This window comes from Aquarana catesbeiana, linkage group LG10 (assembly GCF_042186555.1).
Source record: "Aquarana catesbeiana isolate 2022-GZ linkage group LG10, ASM4218655v1, whole genome shotgun sequence".
NCBI classification, from domain to species: Eukaryota; Metazoa; Chordata; class Amphibia; order Anura; family Ranidae; genus Aquarana; species Aquarana catesbeiana.
The window spans coordinates 119,915,416-119,935,470 of record NC_133333.1 but is presented as its reverse complement, the minus strand read 5'-3'; positions in this window follow the sequence as shown (position 1 = coordinate 119,935,470).

Below are 20,055 nucleotides of genomic sequence, written 5' to 3'. Positions count from 1 at the left end.
ACAAATTAATGATTGGTCCAGAAGGGTCCTCCAGAACTACCTGTCACTCTAACTTGTATTCCTCCCATCCTCCAGATCAGAACATGGAAAAATAGAGGAAAATGCTCAAGCAAAGTGCAAGGGGTCACACCCTCCTCTACTCTAGTAAACTTCCCATGCCATCAAACCCACCAGCTTACACTGCAGGGTAAAACACTGGCTATTTTGGCCTATTTCTACACCTAACTCTCTGTTATAGCACTCACATAAACAGGTGGGCGCTACAGAGAGTTAGGGCCAGGACACCCTTAAGTAGATGCAATAAAAATTGGCAGACTCCGAGACTTCTATAGGTAGACAGATATACAGGTGAAGGCCTCCAGCCGTACACCACTTCTGTACAGGTAGAACCGCTGTCTCCTATGGCATTAATCATGTAGCAGTTACTAACAGTAGTTCTATTCAACTATTGGCAACACAAACAGTTCTCTGCTTACTCCACAATCACTCAATGTGGATCTTCACTCAATGAACTCCCAGTCTTTCACTAGACTTTGGATCCAATAGTCACTGGATCTCCTGAGCTCTTCCACTTTTAGCACTCAGTATCTTCCTCAAGCGTCACCCCCGCTTCCCTGCTGGGTCCCTGGCTTGACACTCACAGATACTCTTCAAGCGTCACCCATGCTGACCTGCTAGGTCCCTGGCTTGGCACCCACTGATGCGCCACAAGCGTCATCTCTGCTGTCCCGCTGGGTCCCTGGCTTGGCACTCACTGAAGTTTTCTAACTTTTTCTCCGTCTCCAGCTGGAGAGAAGACTGCTCTGGTACTGACTTCAACTTACAGTGGTCTCTGGTAACAAGGTGGGTGGTCCCTTAGTGGCGACAGCTTCCCCTCTACCTCTGCCCACAGCTGGTTCCCCATCCGGCTGAACCACTACTTCTGGTTGGACTACAAGCCAGTAGTCCCGACCCTACGCTGCTTCTCCTGCTTTTGGATAAGCCTCAGGCAGTCAGGTGTCCCCGGGATAGGCCTCAGGCTTCCAGCCTAGCATCCCGGGGCAGCATAACATATGTCCACCCAGACAGCTGTCCAGGTGACACAGAACCCTGATCACCTGACTCCACACACATAAATAGGCTCTCCCAGCAGGCCAAGGGACCAAAGAAAATCCCCGCCCATTAGCTGAGACACCCCATCCATTCATGACTGAGCTTGCAAAGCCCCTGTCTTATCTAATGCCATTAGCATAGTGCCACCTAGTGACAGAAGAGAAAGGGTGCAACAAGTCCAGATTTAGAGAGGAATCAATTGATCTCCTAACAATTGGCCAAGGCAACTATCGCCTGGCAACTAAATTTGATAGCAACCCTGCCTAAACATCAGGGTGCTACACATACTTTAGTGCACTTTCTTTAGCCCAAATATTTAGTCTCTCCCATAAAGATGCCAGTTTATTAGCACCATGCATTTTCCATGTGTCTCCATTTCCTTGTTGCAGCCTGTACACCTCCAAACAAGGAAAGGAACTCAAGGCTTTAAAACAACTAGCCACATCCAACTCCACACATTATCCTCAGTATCTCCTCAAGAGCTCCTGGTGTTCAGTTCAATTGGAGAAAGTGAATCTCACTAATGGGGACACAGGCAGCAAAAAATTGCTGATAGTATGTCACAATCAGGGGTTAGTCTCGAAGACCAGTAGTTAGAGATGGGCCAAACACCCACCAGTTCAGTTTGTGCCAGAACCCTTAAACATCACTAAAGTTCGGACCCGAACCACAAACCCTATTGAAATCTATGGGACTCGAACTTTAAAAATCAAAAGTGCCCATTTTGAAGGCTTATATGCAAGTTTTTGGTCATAAAAAGGGTATGGGAGCCCAGATACTGCCCTGGGGGACGTGTATCAATGCAAAAAAAAATGTAAAAAAAATTGTTTTAACAGGAGCAGTGATTTTAATGATGCTTAAAGTGAAACTATAAAAATGAAAAACTCTGTTAAATATAATGATGGGGGGGGGGTCCCCTTACTCTACCTGAAAAGTGGCACACCTGTACCATCTATAGAACCTGCTCTTTGGGTCCGGTATGGATTTTAAGCGGACCCCCCCCCCAAAAAATGTTAAATAAAAAACAGTGTGGGGTCCCCACCAAAATCCCTACTAGACCCGTATACAAGCATGCATCCCAACAGGTCAGGAAAGAGTGCATGCTGGGTAGGTGATGTCACAAGGGGGCAGTGCCCCTTACCTATTTAAGAACTGTCAAAGAGTGGAGCAGGCATTCCGCGGTTAGCCTTTGTCGTGGGGGAGTGATTTCTCTTTTTTTGAGTCCGATGGTGCAGCGGGCGTCATGATTGACAATGGATCTACATTGGGGACATTGCTTTTTTGCTCGGCTCGAACTGTTTGCCCAACTATAATAAGAGCAAATCCACGCAAGTGCAGAGAGAACATGCAGACACCACACAGACAGTGTCCTGGTCAGGGGCCCTAGTGCTGCAAGGCAGAAGTGCTAACCACTAAGCCTCTGTTTTATGTTTTTTTTTGCTAGACCCATCAGCAGTGGCGGCCCGTCCATTAGGGGCACCCGGGCGCCGCCCCCTCTCTCCAGGCCACCCCCTATATGGTAATGGATAGATTCATGCAAGGCATGAATCTATCCATGGCCGCCGCCATCCCCTTTTCATGCATCGGGTCACCGGGCACATGAATTACAGCAGCAGGAGATTTTTTTTACGCACCTGATTAGGGCCATAGGCTCTAATAGACTTCAAAATTGGGTGGGCTTGGGTTGCAGAGCATGCAACCTGGAGCCCACCCAGGTGTGTTACAACAGCGAATTAATATTCGATGTTGAAACACTGATCCTCAATCCAACCAATCAGAAGCGGGTGTGAGACACATTTTCTAATTGGCTGAAAAGAGAAGACACCCGATTGGCCACCACCGAGCATGAGGAAGTTGCCAGTGATGGGATAAGCACTCTCAACGGACAGACCGGGGGGGGTGGCATACTGTTTGCCCCCCCCCCAAAAAAATTTTTTCCCACCAGCCTCCACTGCCCATCAGCATTATTGATGCGCTGCATTTTGGATATTCATAGTCGTGCACACTTTACCATTTAATAGATGTATTTTTAAGGAGATAGGATGCCTCTGCTGGATCTTCAAATATAGATTTTAAAGAGGAAAAAGGTTGCAAACAGATTATATGATAAGTTTTTCATCTCCCTTGGTTATACCTGCTTGTAACTGAGTAGTGACAGCCCATAGTCCCAAGTGCATTTTATATTACAAAATGTTATCTACTGTCAACATTCAACCCTGCAAGCTATCTACAATTTGATGGTAAATCCAACAATTTCTCTTTTATGGAAATTAAATGTGCTCAACAAACAGAAATAAAATCAACAAGCAGAACACTGTTATATTAAAAGCACTGAAGGTTTCAATGCAGTAGGATTACTCACAGCAAAAGTTAGAAATGACCCAACAATAGATGAAACATTTGCATGTTCTGTGAACATCTGATATTATATTTGAATATTCTACTACAAGGGAAAACGGTAAAAATTTGATTTTTTTTCTTCATACTTACCTGTAAAATCAATTTCTTTGAGTACATCATGGGACACACAGCCATATACATTACTAGCTGGGTTATGAGTCACCTATAGGTGAATGGAAACTGGTAGAATAACCAAAATCAGGAAGTAATCCCCTATATAACCCTTTACATACAGGAAGTACTCCAGTTTTGTAGCAAGCAATGAACTCCCTAAAAGAGAGGGGAGAGACCTCGGTGTCCCGTGATGTACTCAAAGAAATGGATTTTTACAGGTAAGTATGAAGAAAAAATCCAATTTTCTTTCTTGTACATCACGGGACACAGAGCAGCCATATACATTACTACCTGGGATGTCCCAGAGCAATATCCTTGAGGGGAGGGAGACACACTGTATTAAAACACCATCAGATTCATACAGCAGCCCGCACGACAATACGGCCAAAAGCCGAGTCCTCTGCTTCCTTAACATCCACCTGATAAAATCTTGTGACCGTATTTACTGAAGACCAAGTATCGGCCTTGCAAATCTGCACCACTGACGCCTGATGGAAAAAAGCCAAGGAGGTTCCAACGCCCCTGGTAGAATGAGCTCTAACCCCAAAGGGAGGAGCTTTACCTTTCAGGCCATAGGCCTGAGTGATTAATTGGTGAATCCAAAGTGAAATGTATGCCTTAGAAGGCGCTTGACCCCTCTTGGGGCCTTCCAGCAAAACAAAAAACGCATCAGAACTTCTGATGCTTGCAGACTTTCCAGGTAGACTCTGACCACCCGCACCACATCCAAAAGATGCAACTGCTTCTCTTCTGGCGAGCCAGGCTGAGAGAAAAAAAGAAGACAGAACAATGTCCTGATTTAAATGAAATTCAGAAACTACCTTAGGCAAAAAGGACGGAACAGGATGTAGCACCACTTTATCATGGTGCAAAATCAAATACGGCTCCTTACAGGAAAGGGCTGTCAATTCGGAGACCCTTCTAGCCGAAGTAATTGCAAAAAGAAAAGCCAACTTCCGTGCCAAAAGAACTAACGGAACTTTGTTGATTGGTTCAAAAGTCTGCTCCTGTAGCACTGACAAAACCAAATTCAACTCCCAAGGGCAAAGAGGTGATTTAACGGGAGGCAATAAGTTAGTCACTCCCTGAAGAAAGGTTTGGACCAGGGAATGTGAAGCCAAAGGCTTCTGGAAGTACACTGATAAGGCTGAAACCTGCCCTTTAATTGTTGTCAAGGCTAATTTTTTATCTAAGCCTGGCTGAAGAAAAGAGAGAATTCTCTCTACCAAATATGTGCAAGCGTGCCAACTTCTGGCCTCACACCACGCTATGTAAGCCTTCCTAACCCTATGATAAACCTTCCTGGTGACTGCCTTTCTGGCATTCACCAATGTAGTTACCACTGGTCCTGAGATACCATGATCTCCTAGCTCCCTGGCTTCAATAGCCACGCCGTCAAATTCAGCGAGCGTAAATTCGGGTGGAATATATGCCACTGTGACAGAAGATCGAGTCGGAGCGGAAGCGTCCAAGGCTTGCCTACTGCTAATCTCACTACCTCCGGATACCCGGCCCTCCTGGTCCAGCCAGGAGCTACCAGAATGACTGATGTCATCTCCTCTTGGATCCTGTGCAAAAGATGTGGCAGAAGAGGAATCGGGGGAATGCATAAATTAAAGAGAACTACCAGAGCATCTATTCCGACTGCAAGTGGATCTCTTGCTCTGGATACAAACTGCTGAATCTTGCAGTTGAACCTGGATGCCAGCGGGTCTACATCTGGTGTACCCCACTGCTGGCAAATCTGCATGAACACCTGTGGGTGCAGAGACCAATCTCCTGGATGTATCTGTTGGCGGCTGAGATAGTACGCTTACCAGGTCTCTTCCCCCCGGAATGTGGACAGCAGACAGCACTGCCACATTGCATTAATGACACATATCTGCCCAGGATAACACATGACTGACCTCCATGTGAGCCAGACGACTCTTGGTGCCACCCTGATGGTTGACATAGGCCACAGCCGTGGCATTGTCGGTTTTCACCCTTACTGGGTGACCCTCTAACTTTGACGTCCAATAATTCAGCACGAGGCATATTGCCCGCAGCTATAGCACATTAATGGGCAATCCCTGTTCCTTCAGAGTCCTTTTACCCTGGACTGTGGAACTTTCCATGACTGCGCCCCAGCCGGAAAGACTGACATCTGTGGTCACTACTTTCCACGACAGTGGAAGAAAAGACCTTCCTTGTACCAGATTCTTCAAACCAGACTTTCAGCTGGTTTTAGGGGTGATTTCTCTGAATTTATGATCCATCTGAGATGTTCCACGAATTGGACCGTAAAGGTCACGTTCCTTATCAAAACTTGCAGTGATTGATCCTTGAGTAGGAGATCATCTAAGTAGCCTGCAATCAAGATTCCTTGAGATCTTAGAAGACCCTGTACGGGTGCTAGGAACTTTTTGAAGGTTCCCCTTTGATAACGTCAACCTGTGACGAAAAGTGTCTGGAGGAGGATACGTGCTGACGTCACCACGCTGTTTGACTAGGAGGACGGGGTTTTCTATTGCAGCCGGCCGACTCTGTTTTTTAGCGCTATTTTACACTACTGATATGTAAGTGCAACACTTTTTTCTAATAAAATATCCCAAACGTTATTACACTATGGTTGGTCTTTCTCTTATACCCGTTTGAGTTACAGAGATCTACCGGACATCCATGATCACAGGGGATTGCGGTATACAGACGACTCATCTGGGTATATCAGTTTGGACGTTCCTTATCAAGCAAAGGCCGTGGCTGGGCTATAGCCATCTGCATGCTTTTGCTTGCATCTGGTAAGCAAGTTTTTTAATAGGTGGCGGCACTTAAGTTTGGACCAAGCTCACCTGGGTGTTTTGTTATGGACTTTGTCAATGCACACTTATTCTGATATCTATAAGCCATTGCTGGTTTAGATATATATAGCGCAGCTTCTCCTTCCTATTCTATGTTTGTGAAGACCTGGGGTGCGGTTGCAAGCCCAAAGGGCAGAGCCACAAACTGAAAATGTTGCTCCTCTATGACAAAGCACAAAAGCCTTTGATGATGTTGAAACATTGGCACGTGCAGGTATGCATCCCTGTTATCTATGGATGCCAGAAAATCTCCTTCTTGGAGAGAGGTCATGACAGAGCGGGCCGATTCCATTCGAAAGAGCTGTACTGAGGGATATCGGTTCAGCGCTCTTAGATCCAGAATTGGTCTTATGTCACTTTTGCTTTGGAACCGTGAACAGATTCAAATAAAACCCTGTTCTCCTTTCGGGAACTGGGACCTCCATGATCACCCCCTGCCGCCTTAAACGGTCTAGTGCTTGGAGTAATAAGCCCTTTCTTGAAAGGTCCGTGGGAATGCTGGACCTCACAAATCTTTGAGGAGGGTAACAGTGTAATTCCAGCCTGTACCCCTGAGACACTGTGCAGATGACCCAGCTGTCCTGAATTAGCGTTTACCACAATCCTGCAAACTGCAGCAACCTTCCCCCCACTCGCAGGAGTGGGGACGTCCCTTCGCAAGGAAGGTTTGGTGTCAGTATTAGCGGACTTTTGGACCCACGGCCTCTTTTGGCCCTGGCCCTGCTGCTCACCTTCGGCAGCAGACCCCTGGTACCGTCAGAACTGCCTAGGGCCTGGAAAACATGAGGAATTAGTGCTTGGCACCTTAAAAAAGGGCCGTGTAGCTACCTTTTTCACAGGAAGGAGGGAACTTTTTTCTCCAGACATCTTTTGAATGTATTTATCAAGATCATCCCCAAACAAGTATTCTCCATGAAAAGGAAAACCAGCTATAATCCTTTTACAAGGAAGCTCTGCTGACCAGCTTTTTAGCCGTAAAATTCTGCATGTGCACAGACAAAAGAGCCCTGCGGGAGATCTGCTGCATGGAGTCTTTAAGAGCATCTATAGCAAAGCAAAGAGCCTGAGGCAGATCTGCTCTATCCTGAACAGAATCCTCTATTGGTCCGTCTAAGACTTGACAGACCACAATTACTGCTACTGTGGGCTGAATAGCGGAACCTGCCAGGGCGAAGAATGCCTTTAACAAGGCTTCCAGCTTCTTATCTAAGGGATTCTTAAAGACCTGTGTATTATCCACTGGACAAGTTAAGGTCTTGCTCAAGGAGGAAACCTGCTGCATCAACAACCGGTATGCTCCACTTCTTACTAAAGCTTTCCTCCATAGGATATAACAGAGGAAATCTCCTTGGAGACACAAATATCCTGTCTGGGTGCTCCAAGTCAGAATATACCACCTGCTTCAAGAGTGTGTGAAAAGTAAATACCTGTGTACCCTGCTGTGGTTCTAAGGAACCTAGGGCGGACAAGGTGTTTCAGGGACCTCTACTAGAGGTAACTTAAAAGCTGTATGGACCATCTGTACAGAGAATGGATGAGAAGCTTTTGTGATTGAGAGGCTGATATAATCACTTGAGGAAGATTCCTCTGCTTGGATATCAGTTGCCTGACCGGTCATTACCTCTTCTACCTCGTCAACCCAGCCTTGCTCCAATATAGGAGGAATAAGGGAAGGGGACTTGTCACGCTTCCTGCCACTTTGTTTCTGACAAAAGCAATCATTCCAGCAATTTTGCCCTCTAAACCAGCCAAGGCTGATGCCAGGTCCTCTTTAGTAACAAACTCTGAGGTGGTAGTATTGGTAGTAGCCACAATGGCGGATAGACGCAGCGGTTTAGATTGCCCGGTGACATCTAGTCTTTTAGGAGAGGCTATTGCAGCAGAGTTCTGTTTAGCTTCCACAGGGGCCACTGATGGAACATATGTGCCCTTTTGGAATAGCAAAATAGAATAGGGCTTGGACTTTTTAGGCACAGTCAACAAATATTTTATACAAAAATAATTTTATTTAAATATAAACACATAAAAAATGCATGATCTCTAAAAACTCACATTAATGATACAATACATAATATACAATACCGCTACTGTACAGAACCAATGATAACTAGAGAGACCATGCATTTTTTTAATGTGTTTTTATTTAAATAAAATTATTTTTGTATAAAATATTTGTTGACTGTGCCTAAAAATTCCAAGCCCTATTCTCTTTTGCTATTCCAAATTTATAGGACGTGGCACTTTATACTGATGATGTATCCACAGTACCACTCTGTGGTTTTTACTAGTAATGGCGGCGATATGCGATTTTTATCGTGAATGCGACATTATGGCGGACAGATCGGACACTTTTGGCACTATTTTGGGACCATTCACATTTATACAGCGATCAGTGCGATTACAAATGCATTGATTACTGTGTAAATGTGACTGGCAGTGAAGGGGTTAACCAGGAAGGGGCACTGCAGGGGTTAAGTGTGTCCTATGGAGTGATTCTAACTGTAGGGGGATGGGCTATGTGTGACACAACACTGATCACCGCTCTCGATCACAGTGATCAGTGTCATTAGGCAGTATGGGGAAATGCTTGTTTACATCAGCATTTTCCCATTCTTCCTCTCCGTGAGACTATCGCGGGTATCCTTGCGTATCCAAAGCCAGGGTGGCTTTGGCCAATTATGGCTCAGGGGCTTTAGAACACGCCCCACACTATATAAGGCCGCCTGCACGGCGGCCCTGTGTAGTGTGTTCCAGCGTGCTTAGATAGACAGAGAGACAGTGTCATTTCATTTGAGTTAGCTAGATTAGGCAGGACAGTCAGTGAGTTAGCTGCACTTACAGTGTATTGTGTATATATATGCATCCCAGGTGTTATATATATATATATATATATATATATATATATACACACTGTGTGACAGACCTAGCCGGGACAGAGGCTGTTGGAGAGGACTGTATGCAAGCCTGTTGCCTTTTGATTATGGGCCCTGGATTTTCAATGGAACAATACTCTTTGTGAGGTGAATGAGAAATCCAGGCTGAACTGTACTAATCAGACTCAGTCGTGTATATATGTATATATTGTATGGGGACTCCTTACTGTAGATTTGTGTCCCTGAAGAGGGAGGGGGGATTCCTCCAGCAGCCCCCTGCTGATAAGACTGATTCATTCTGTTGGGACACATCCTGTGAGGAGATGCTGGTGTCATCAGTTCCAACTACCTGTGTTTATGTTAATTGAATGAGCTGATGACATTGTCCTCTATACAATGTAGGAGACGGGACGACTGCTATTGTGTTGATATAACTGTGTGAAGCTCGGTGACCACAAGTCTGGGCGAAAGGTCATGTCTCAGTCACCTAGGCTGTATAAAGGATTAGATAATTAGCTCATGTTAATTAAGTTACAGTTGTATTGTTAGAGGAGGTTCCAACGGCATATAAAGTCTTGTAATTTTGATTCTAAATAAAGTGAGTTCTTGGTCGTAACAAGCAAGTGTCGCCTTGTTTGTGCTCAGAGAGGTTGGGATATCTGTATACAGACTGGGAGGAAGTGGTATATGACGGAAGCACTCAAGCGGAGTGTGGGACGTTCCGTGACACACTGTATTCAGTTTAGCTAGATCCGTTCCTGTTATCTTCCTACTGACAGGCAGGCTTGTCTTGTTACAGTATTTACAGCTACCTGAAGAAAATTGCTGGTGTTCTTTTGATCCTATTAGTACCACAGTCAGGCAGCTAGACTATTTACAGTTAGTATAGTGCGTCCTCCTCACAGTATTCAGTTAAAGCTACAAGTTAGTTTAGTGTGACCTCTGCACAGTGTTCAGCTAAAGCTACAAGTTAGGGTAGTGTGTCCTCTTCACAGTGTTCAGCTAAAGCTACAAGTTGGTGTAGTGCGTCCTCCTCACAGTGTTCAGCTAAAAATACAAGTTAGTGTAGTGCGACCTCTGCACAGTGTTCAGCTAAAGCTACAAGTTAGTGTAGTGCGTCCTCCTCACAGTGTTCAGCTAAAACTACAAGTTAGTGTAGTGCGACCTCTGCACAGTGTTCAGCTAAAGCTACAAGTTAGTGTAGTGCGTCCTCCTCACAGTGTTAAGCTAAAACTACAAGTTAGTGTAGTGTGTCCTCTGAACAGTGTTCAGCTAAAGCTACAAGTTAGTGTAGTGCGTCCTCCTCACAGTGTTCAGCTAAAACTACAAGTTAGTGTAGTGCAAGCTCTGAACAGTGTTCACCTAAAGCTACCTGTTGAAGGTTGGTGGTGTTTTCCTGATCCTATCACTACCGCAGGCAGCTAAATAAGCTACAAGTTAGTTTTTTGCGAGCTCTGCACAGTGTTCACCTAAAGCTACCTGTAGAAGGTTGGTGGTGTTTTCCTGATCCTATCACTACCGCAGGCAGCTAGATGAGCTACAAGTTAGTTTTTTGCGAGCTCTGCAGTGTTCACCTAAAGCTACCTATCGAAGGTTGGTGGTGTTTTCCTGATCCTATCACTACCGCAGGCAGCTAAATAAGCTACAAGTTAGTTTTTTGCGAGCTCTGCACAGTGTTCAGCTAAAGATACCTGTAGAAGGTTGGTGGGGTTCTCATACTACAGCAGGCAGTTGATTTTGCTAGCTGCAGTATCAGTATGTATATATATATATATATATATATATATATATATATATATATATATATGTATATATATATATATATATGTATATATACAATATATATGTATGTATGTATATATATATATATATATATATATATATATATATATATATATATATATATATATGTATGTATATATATATATATATGTATATATATATATATGTATATATATATATATATATATATATATATATATATATATATATATGTATATATGTATATATATATATATATATATATATATATATATGTATATATGTATATATATATATATATATATATGTATATATATATATGTATATATATATATATATATATGTATATATATATATATATATATATGTATATATATATGTATATATATATATATATGTATATATATATATATATATATATGTGTGTATATATATATATATATATATGTATATATATATATATATGTGTGTATATATATGTATATATATATATATATATATATACACATATATATATATACATACATATATATATATATATATATACATATATATATATATATATATATATATATATATATATATATATATATATATATATATATACATATATATGGACAGTGCATCCTCATCAGCACGTGGCCGTGGGACACGCTTGGCCTTTTTTTCGGCAGCTGGCCGTGTTGAGCTGCAACATGCGGAAGACTTGGTTGAGTGAATGACCAAGCCGTCCTCATCCTCCTCATTCTCTCTCACCCATGCTCAGGGTACTTTGTCTGGCAAAGCAGCTGCCAACGTGGCCTCTTCCCTCGGCTCAATGGCATCAGTGACTCCTTCCCTAGCCCCACCATGTCCTCCTGAGGAGTCCCTCGAACTGTTTGACCACAGTGTTGGGTACATGCTCCAGGAGGATGCCCAGCGTTTAGAAGTCTCTGATGATGATACTGAGCTAGATGAAGGCAGTAACGTGAGCACGGACAGAGGGGGTGCCCAAGAAGGACAGCAATCTGGCAGTCATGCTCCCCCTGCTGCAGCATACTGCCAGGTTTGCTCCAGTGATGAGGAGGGAGGGGATGATGAGGTCACTGACTCAATGTGGGTGCCTGATAGGAGAGAGGAGGAGGTACATCACCAACGAGGCAGGATGCCCTCCAGGGGCCAGCCTAAGGGCAGCACACTGACTGCATCACACCCCAAAGCTCCGCATGTGCAGGGCGCTGCTGTCTCTGTGCGTTATTCCAAAAGTTCTTTGGCGTGGGCCTTTTTTGAGACGAGTGCATCAGATCGCACCGCTGCTATTTGCAACATATGTCTCAAGCGTATCTCGCGTGGCCAAAACATCTCCCGCTTGGGCACCACATGCTTGACCAGACATATATTGACCTGCCATGCAGTTCGTTGGCAAGCGTATCTAAAAGACCCACACCAAAGAACAAAGAGGACCTCTCCTTGCTCCTCATCAGCTGAGATCTCCAACCCCACTATACCTTCAGTCCTCTCTGAGACCTCCACTGAGAGGAATGAAGGTGTAGAATTAGGTGTGTCACAGCCAAGTACTTGTGGGCAATCTGCTTTCAGTACACCGACGTCAGATTGTACCAGGCAAATTTCCCTGCCCCAGCTGCTGCACCGCCGAAAGAAGTTCGCTCCCAGCCATCCACATGCCCAGCGGTTGAATGCTAGCTTGGCAAAATTGCTAGCACTTCAACTGCTGCCTTTTCAGTTGGTAGACTCTGCCCCCTCCCGTGAGTTTGTGGAATGTGCGGTTCCTCAGTGGCAGGTACCCAAATGCCACTTTTTCTCACGGAAGGCAATGTCTTGGCCTCGCTGGACAGGGCTGTCAGCGGTAAGGTGCATATTACCGCTGACTCATGGTCCAGCAGGCATGGACAGGGATGTTACCTAAGTTTCACCGCACATTGGGTGACTCTGCTGGCAGCTGGGAAGGATGCAGGACAAGGTGCAGTAGTGTTGGAGGTTGTTCCGCCACCACACCTCCAAAATGCCACTACTAATGATTGTGACACACCTCTCTCCTCCACCCCCTCCTCTTCTTCTTCCTCCATGGCCTCTTCCTGTGCTTTGTCCTCGGAACCAGCAGTGCTCCGTATCCGTTCAAGGGGCTACGCAAGTATGCAGGCCAAAAGATGCCATGCGGTGCTTGAGCTGGTGTGCTTGGGGGACAGGAGCCACACTGGGGCAGAGGTTCTGTCAGCTCTGCAGGGGCAGGTTCAGAGGTGGTTGACGCCACGCCAACTTAAGGCAGTAATGGTGGTTTGTGACAATGGCACCAACCTCCTCTCTGCCTTCCGACAGGGACAAATGACCCATGTGCCCTGTTTGGCTCACGTCCTTAACTTGGTGGTGCAGCGGTTCTTGGGCAGGTACCTGGGCTTACAGGATGTCCTAAGGCAGACCAGGAAAGTCTGTGTGTATTTCCGACCGTCATATAATGCCAGTGCTCGGCTGGCAGACCTCCAAAAGGAGTTTAACCTGCCCAAGAACTGCCTAATCTGTGACATGCCCACCAGGATGAACTCAACGTTGGCCATGCTGCAGCGGCTGCACATCAGTGAGTACCTGTGCGACTATGGCGCCAGTGGGCCATGCTCAGGGATGCATGCACTGTCCTGTCACCATTTGAGGAGGCCACGAGGATGGTGAGCAGTGACAGTGCATGCATCAGTGACATTGTCCACCTGCTGGAGCACACGCTGCGTGGAATAATGGACAGGGCACTTGAGGCAGAACTGAGGCAGGAAGAGGAGGACTTCCTTAGCGCTCAAGGCCCCCTTTATCCAGACAGTGTTCCTGCATGCCCGCTGATCACACAGGAAGAGGACGAGGAGGAGGAGGATTGTGTCAGTATGGAGGTAGAGCCTGGCACTCAGCATCAGCAGCAGTCTTTAAGGGATCAGTCCCAAGAAACACATGGACTTGTACGTGGCTGGGAGGAGGTGGCTGCGGATCATGTCGTCCTTAGTAACCCAGAAGACTCCGGACCGAATGCCTCAGCAAACCTACGCTGCATGACCTCCCTGATCCTGCAAAGCCTGCGTAAGGATCCTCGTATTCGTGGTATCAAGGAGAAGGACCAATACTGGCTGGCAACCCTCCTTGATCCACGTTACAAGGGTAAGGTTGCGGACCTTATCTTGCCATCGCAGAGGGAGCAGAGGATGAAACATCTTCGGGAGGCCTTGCAGAAAGGTCTGTGCAACGCGTTCCCAGAGACTGGGAGGTTACAAACTCCTGTTTCTGTACAACGTTTTGCTGAGGCTTCGATCAGTCAAAGAAGGAGCTGTGGAGAAGGTGGCCGTCTGACCGATGCGTTCAGACAATCTTTTAGTCCACTGCCCCAAGGTATGATCGGTTCCAGCAACCATCGCCAGCGTCTGTTTTACAGACGCTGGAATACAGGAATACCTAGGGGCTAGATCTGACTTGGACACCTTTCCCACCGAAAATCCTCTGGGTTACTGGGTCTTGAGGATGGATCACTGGCCAGAGCTTGCACAGTATGCAATTGAGATACTGGCCTGTCCTGCGTCCAGCGTTCTTTCGGAACACACATTCAGTGCTTCTGGAGGCTTTGTAACCGATCACAGGGTGCGTCTGTCCACCGACTTGGTCGATCGACTGACCTTCATAAAAATGAATCAGTCTTGGATCACCACCAGCTACCAAGCACCTGATGCTGATGTAACTGAATATTTTTTTTTTAAATCTCAGATCCCTTCAAAGACTGCCTATGCTGATGCTGAGTGACTATCCTGACTAATTATCCTCTTCCTCCTCAATGATCACGCTGATAGCTTGTAAGAACATTTTTGGTTCTGGGCACCGCCACCAGTGCCTTAGGCCCAATTTTTCAGCCCCTGTTTAACAGGGGCGTGTAATTATAATTTTTGATGCAATACTTTGCAGCAGGGCTCATTTCTGCGTTCCAACTAGAGTATCTGTGAGGGGTTGCAGTGTTGTGGCACCAGCACCAGTGCCTAAGGCCCAATTTTGCAGCCCCTGTCTAACAGGGGCATGTAGTTACAATTTTTGATACAATAGTTTGCAGCAGGGCTCATTCCTGCGTTCCAACTAGAGTATCTGTGAGGGGTTGCAGTGTTGTGGCACCAGCACCAGTGCCTAAGGCCCAATTTTTCAGCCCCTGTTCAACAGGGGCATGTAATTTCAATTCTTGATCTAATATTTCACAGCAGGGCCCATTTCTGTGCCCACCAAGAGCGAGTAAGGACTTACAGTGTTGTGGCACCAGCACCACCACCACCACCAAAGGCCCAATTTTTCTGCCCTTGTTGGGCATGTAATTACAATTCTTGATCTAATATTTCACAGCAGGGCCCTGTGAGGGCTTACAGTGTTGTGGCCACAACAACACCTAAGGCCCAAATTGCAAATGGACTCCTACTTGCAAACGGAAGGAGACAACAGGAAGTGAGATGAAATCTACCCCTAGGAAGGGAAATTCTCTCCTGTAAGAGTTAATATGGGAAAAACATTTCTCCTTTCCACTGATGCTTCATCACCAATCTTCTGAAGAGGAGCACAGGCAGCAAAACAAATGTCACAGGGGTGATAACCCTTCCCTATGTTTTCCAAAAAGCTTAAAATAGATTTTTTGGCTGGAGCTAAACACATTAAAAATGTACCAGTTCAAAATTACAAACAGATTCTACTTAACAACAAACCCATAGTCCCTATCTTGTTTGCACCTCCTGTATACTGCTGTTCAGATTACAGAGCCTGTATACTGCTGTTTCCTTTTTTAATTTGGGTGCGGGGTTCCCCTTAATATCCATACAAGACCCAAAGGGCCTGGTAATGGACTGGGGGGTACCCATGCCATTTGTCTCACTGATTTTCATCCATATTGCCAGGACCCGACATTACATTAACGCCGCAAGCAGTTTTAAATGACTTTTTTTCCCTTTAAAAATGACATTTTGTGCAGGGACTGTTCTAAGCACGGGAAACACGCGCCACTTTACAGGCATACTATAGACACCCCCCAGGTATGATATTTAAAGGAATATTTCACTTTTTTTTTTTTTTTTACTTTAAGCATCATTAAAATCACTGTTCCCGAAAAAATGGCCGTTTGCATTTATACATGTCCCCTGGGGCAGGACCCGGGTCCCCAAACCCTTTTTAGGACAATACAATGCAAATTAGCCTTTAAAATGAGCACTTTTGATTTCGAACATTCGAGTCCCATAGACGTCAATGGGGTTCTAACGTTCGTGCGAATTTTCGGTCCGTTCGCAGGTTCTGGTGCGAACCGAACCGGGGGGTGTTTGGCTCATCCCTACTAACATCCTATGATACATTGACAAGTTAAGAATGGTACCATAGATGGGTTTCCTACCTGCATGGTTCAAGGAAACAGACACAATAAGCATTAAAGCCCAACTCCAGCATCCCTAAAAACCCACATTATTATTATTAATATTATTCACGATTTATATAGCGCCAAGTTTACCCTTTACAATGTAGAGGGGGAAAAAAAAACATTCCCCTCTGGGTGATCTATGTACATTGCAAGGATTATAACAACCTTTGTTGCAGATTCCTACCTTTTGTTGTTCTGAAGAAATCCCTGTGTGGGAGTGGTTTCATAATTAACTGTCAGGTGTGGAGCTGAACAGCACTAATGAAGAAATCTGCTGGGCCTGCATCCCTTTAGTGTTCCTATTGAAAGTGTCTCTCAAAAAATGACATTTTTGTTGCAAGGGATGCCTGAAATCTGATTTGTATCTTAGGTAGACTACTGGGAAAATTGGTGAGCCAATCATACAAGCAGGAAATTATGTTTCTGGGGAGTGGTCAGTACACACTTTGTACAGAACAACTCCAGGTAGCCATATTGCAATGTATTCTCAGAAAATTACATTGACTGCAGATTGAAAAGGTAATTTTTAAAAACATTCAATTACAATATGATTAGTGTCGCAATTATATGCGCTATATTATTTTTTCTTTATTTGCTGTTTTTTTCCCCACGAAAGTGGAGTTACCCTTTAACGATTAAAAGCATACACATCTTAATCCTGCGTTGTCCATGTCACATAATGGGCACTGTCATTCGTCTGTCTCTCTATAGTTGGGCTGTGGATGAGCTTCAATGAAGCTCACATATCACAAGCTCATGATATAGGCTCTGTTCTTTACAGCTGTGCATTCCGAGCCCAGGCTGTGTAATGATCCTGAGACCAGGGGGTGTGTAAAGTTTTGGACGGTACTAGGTTTCATTCAATCCAGAAGTTGTGGATCAAGCACTGTTTGAGAAGAGTGAAGAAGACAGCAGCACTTGGGCAAGGAGAATAGTGCATATACAGTATTAAATCTACAAACAGGGGGTAAAAAAACATTGTAATCCACGCATAAAAACAAAGTTGGAGCTGGCTTTCCACAAATCTCTTTTTCATTTTTTTTCTGTGAACTATCTCAGGAGTAGAATGACTTGATATGAAATCCATATATGTATCAAGCATTCAACAACTGTACCTTTATTAAATTATAAATGCTATCTATACTGGCTCTCAAAAAGTTTTAACTAACTCATGTGATTGGATATGTAATTGCTATCATCCCATGTAGCATATGAAAAAATATATGAAAAAACCTCTATTTCGGGATTTTTAAGGCAATGAAAAAAGATTTTTTTTAAAAGGTAAGTTAGAAGCGCCAGGTGGTGGTGTGGCGCTTTGTGCCGCCTCCTTTCCATCATGGCAGCTGCCCTGGATTTCGGATGTTTACATCCGGGGAATAGGAAGTGGCCTTGTGTCGCGTCCTGGGCGCTGGTGGACGCGTCAGGCGTCACGGGCCGGCCGCGCTTAGGCGGCCAGACTTGACGCGTCATTGTGGCGGCGCGGTGCATTACCACCCACACCTCTAACCACATAAAGGGACGCCGGGGACGGCACATGGCACCATTCCCCTCCTTGGCGTGACAGCGGAGGAGTAACCACAATTACCCAGTGGCTCCTGGACGGTCCCTTTTTGGTCCTAGAGGACTCTAATTGCCTCATATAACATACAGTAAGTTTTGGTCCCCCCTTTTTCACTGTGACAGAATCCTTTGTTAGTAGGGATTTAGCTTGGAGAGAGGAGGGTTTCTCATCTTTATAAACAATATTTTTATACAGCTGCTGGGTAACGTTTTTGAGTGCCACTTTTGGGATTCGTTTGCATCCAGCCGTCCTGTAGAAGATGAGGGACAGACTCTGTGGATTGTGGATTTTGGACTTTTCTTGCCTTGACATGGGGAATGCATCTGCTTTATATTTTTTGAATATGTATGGAAACTGTAAGTCATTATTTATATACAATAATAGATATACTATATCTGTGTATGAAATACGATACCTATATGTACTTCCTAACATTGCACTTTTGATTTTCTGTAGATACAAGTTTACTAGTGATACAATATTCCTGATGAAGATTTATTGAATGTTACTTATTGAAACGCGTTGGATCACTGCTACTCGGCACCATATGTCTACACTGGTGGTTACTGAACTATGTAGTGGGTGGTATCACTTCCATATTTCCTCAATATGCAATGTTTTTTAATATTTTGTATAGTATTTACAACATGTTAAAAATGTAATGAACTTTTCTACTGTGTAGAATAAGTTAATTTTATTAAAAATTAAAAAAAAAATTTTTTCATTGCCTTCAAAATCCCGAAATAGAGTTTTTTTCATATATTTTATCTATACTGGCTCTAGTCCAATTTGATGAAGTAATAAAGGAAATGGCACCATTGTTTTCCATCTGTTTATGTGAAAGAGGATTACCTGCCCTAATCCCAATGAAAACAATATACATAAATCAACCAATTGATGGAAATCATCTCTGCCTATCAAACATTAAACCCATCCTCAGCTGTTAAAGCGGAGTTCCACCCACTTTTGAGAGGTGGTCTTAAATGAAAGACCACCTCTCCACCCCTCGTTTTTGGCTAGATAAGAAAAAAATTTCTTCTAACTTACCTTTTTATGAAGTACAGCCTGTACTTCTGATCTATCTGGTCCACGGCGCAGGATGTCACATCCTCTTGTTTGGCGAGCCCCCCTGATGTCTTTTGGGACATGTGTGTGTCCCAGAAGACAGCCGGCCATTTACAAATCGTCTCGCGACTCGCGCATGCGCAGTAGGAAATGGGCAGTGAAGCCGCAAGGCTCCACTGCCGGTTTCCCTTAATTAGAGTGGCGGGGCCTGCACCTGATCCGATGGATGGATCGCCCTCGGGGGGCCGACATCGCGGGCTCCCTGGACAGGTAAGTGTTCTTATTAAAAGTCAGCAGCTGACTTTAAAGAAAAAAAAATTTGCGGGTGGAACACCGCTTTAAGAGAAGCAAGCTTTATTCACACTAGTTTATGAAAAGTAAACTGTTAGTGTAATAAAAATATATTTAAAATGTATGTAATGGCAAAATAAAGACATGGAAGTGGTGTGAAATGGACCAGTCTGAATTTCTAACATGGTCAACTGGTATTTTCCTGACAGCTCCATGTCAGCACACTTGGGTAGGTCCCACCCACCCCCTACACTAACATGTTAATAGCTATAAATGTAGGTCCTCCCCCCAGACCAGCATTCCTTATTTTTTCTCATTTTACGCTGATGGGAACCAGAATATTAGCACAGTCTCCTACCTGGTCTGTCTGTCAGCCCCACAGTGTGTGGCAATGGCACTGAGTGGGCTACTGTACATGCTCCGCTCTATCTGGAATCTAGAATCCAATCGTAGATCTAAAATTTCTGAACATGTTCATAAAGAAGGAACACTTCAAAATGGAGTTGCTCCAAACAATCCTCAATGTAGTTCAGCTGGGTGGCTGGCTGCTGTCCACCCATCTCAAAGAGGCATACTTTCACATTTCCTTGTCAAAAGAAGTTTATTGAGTATACAATGTTATAAAGATACATAAAGTAAGTTTACAAGGATCTA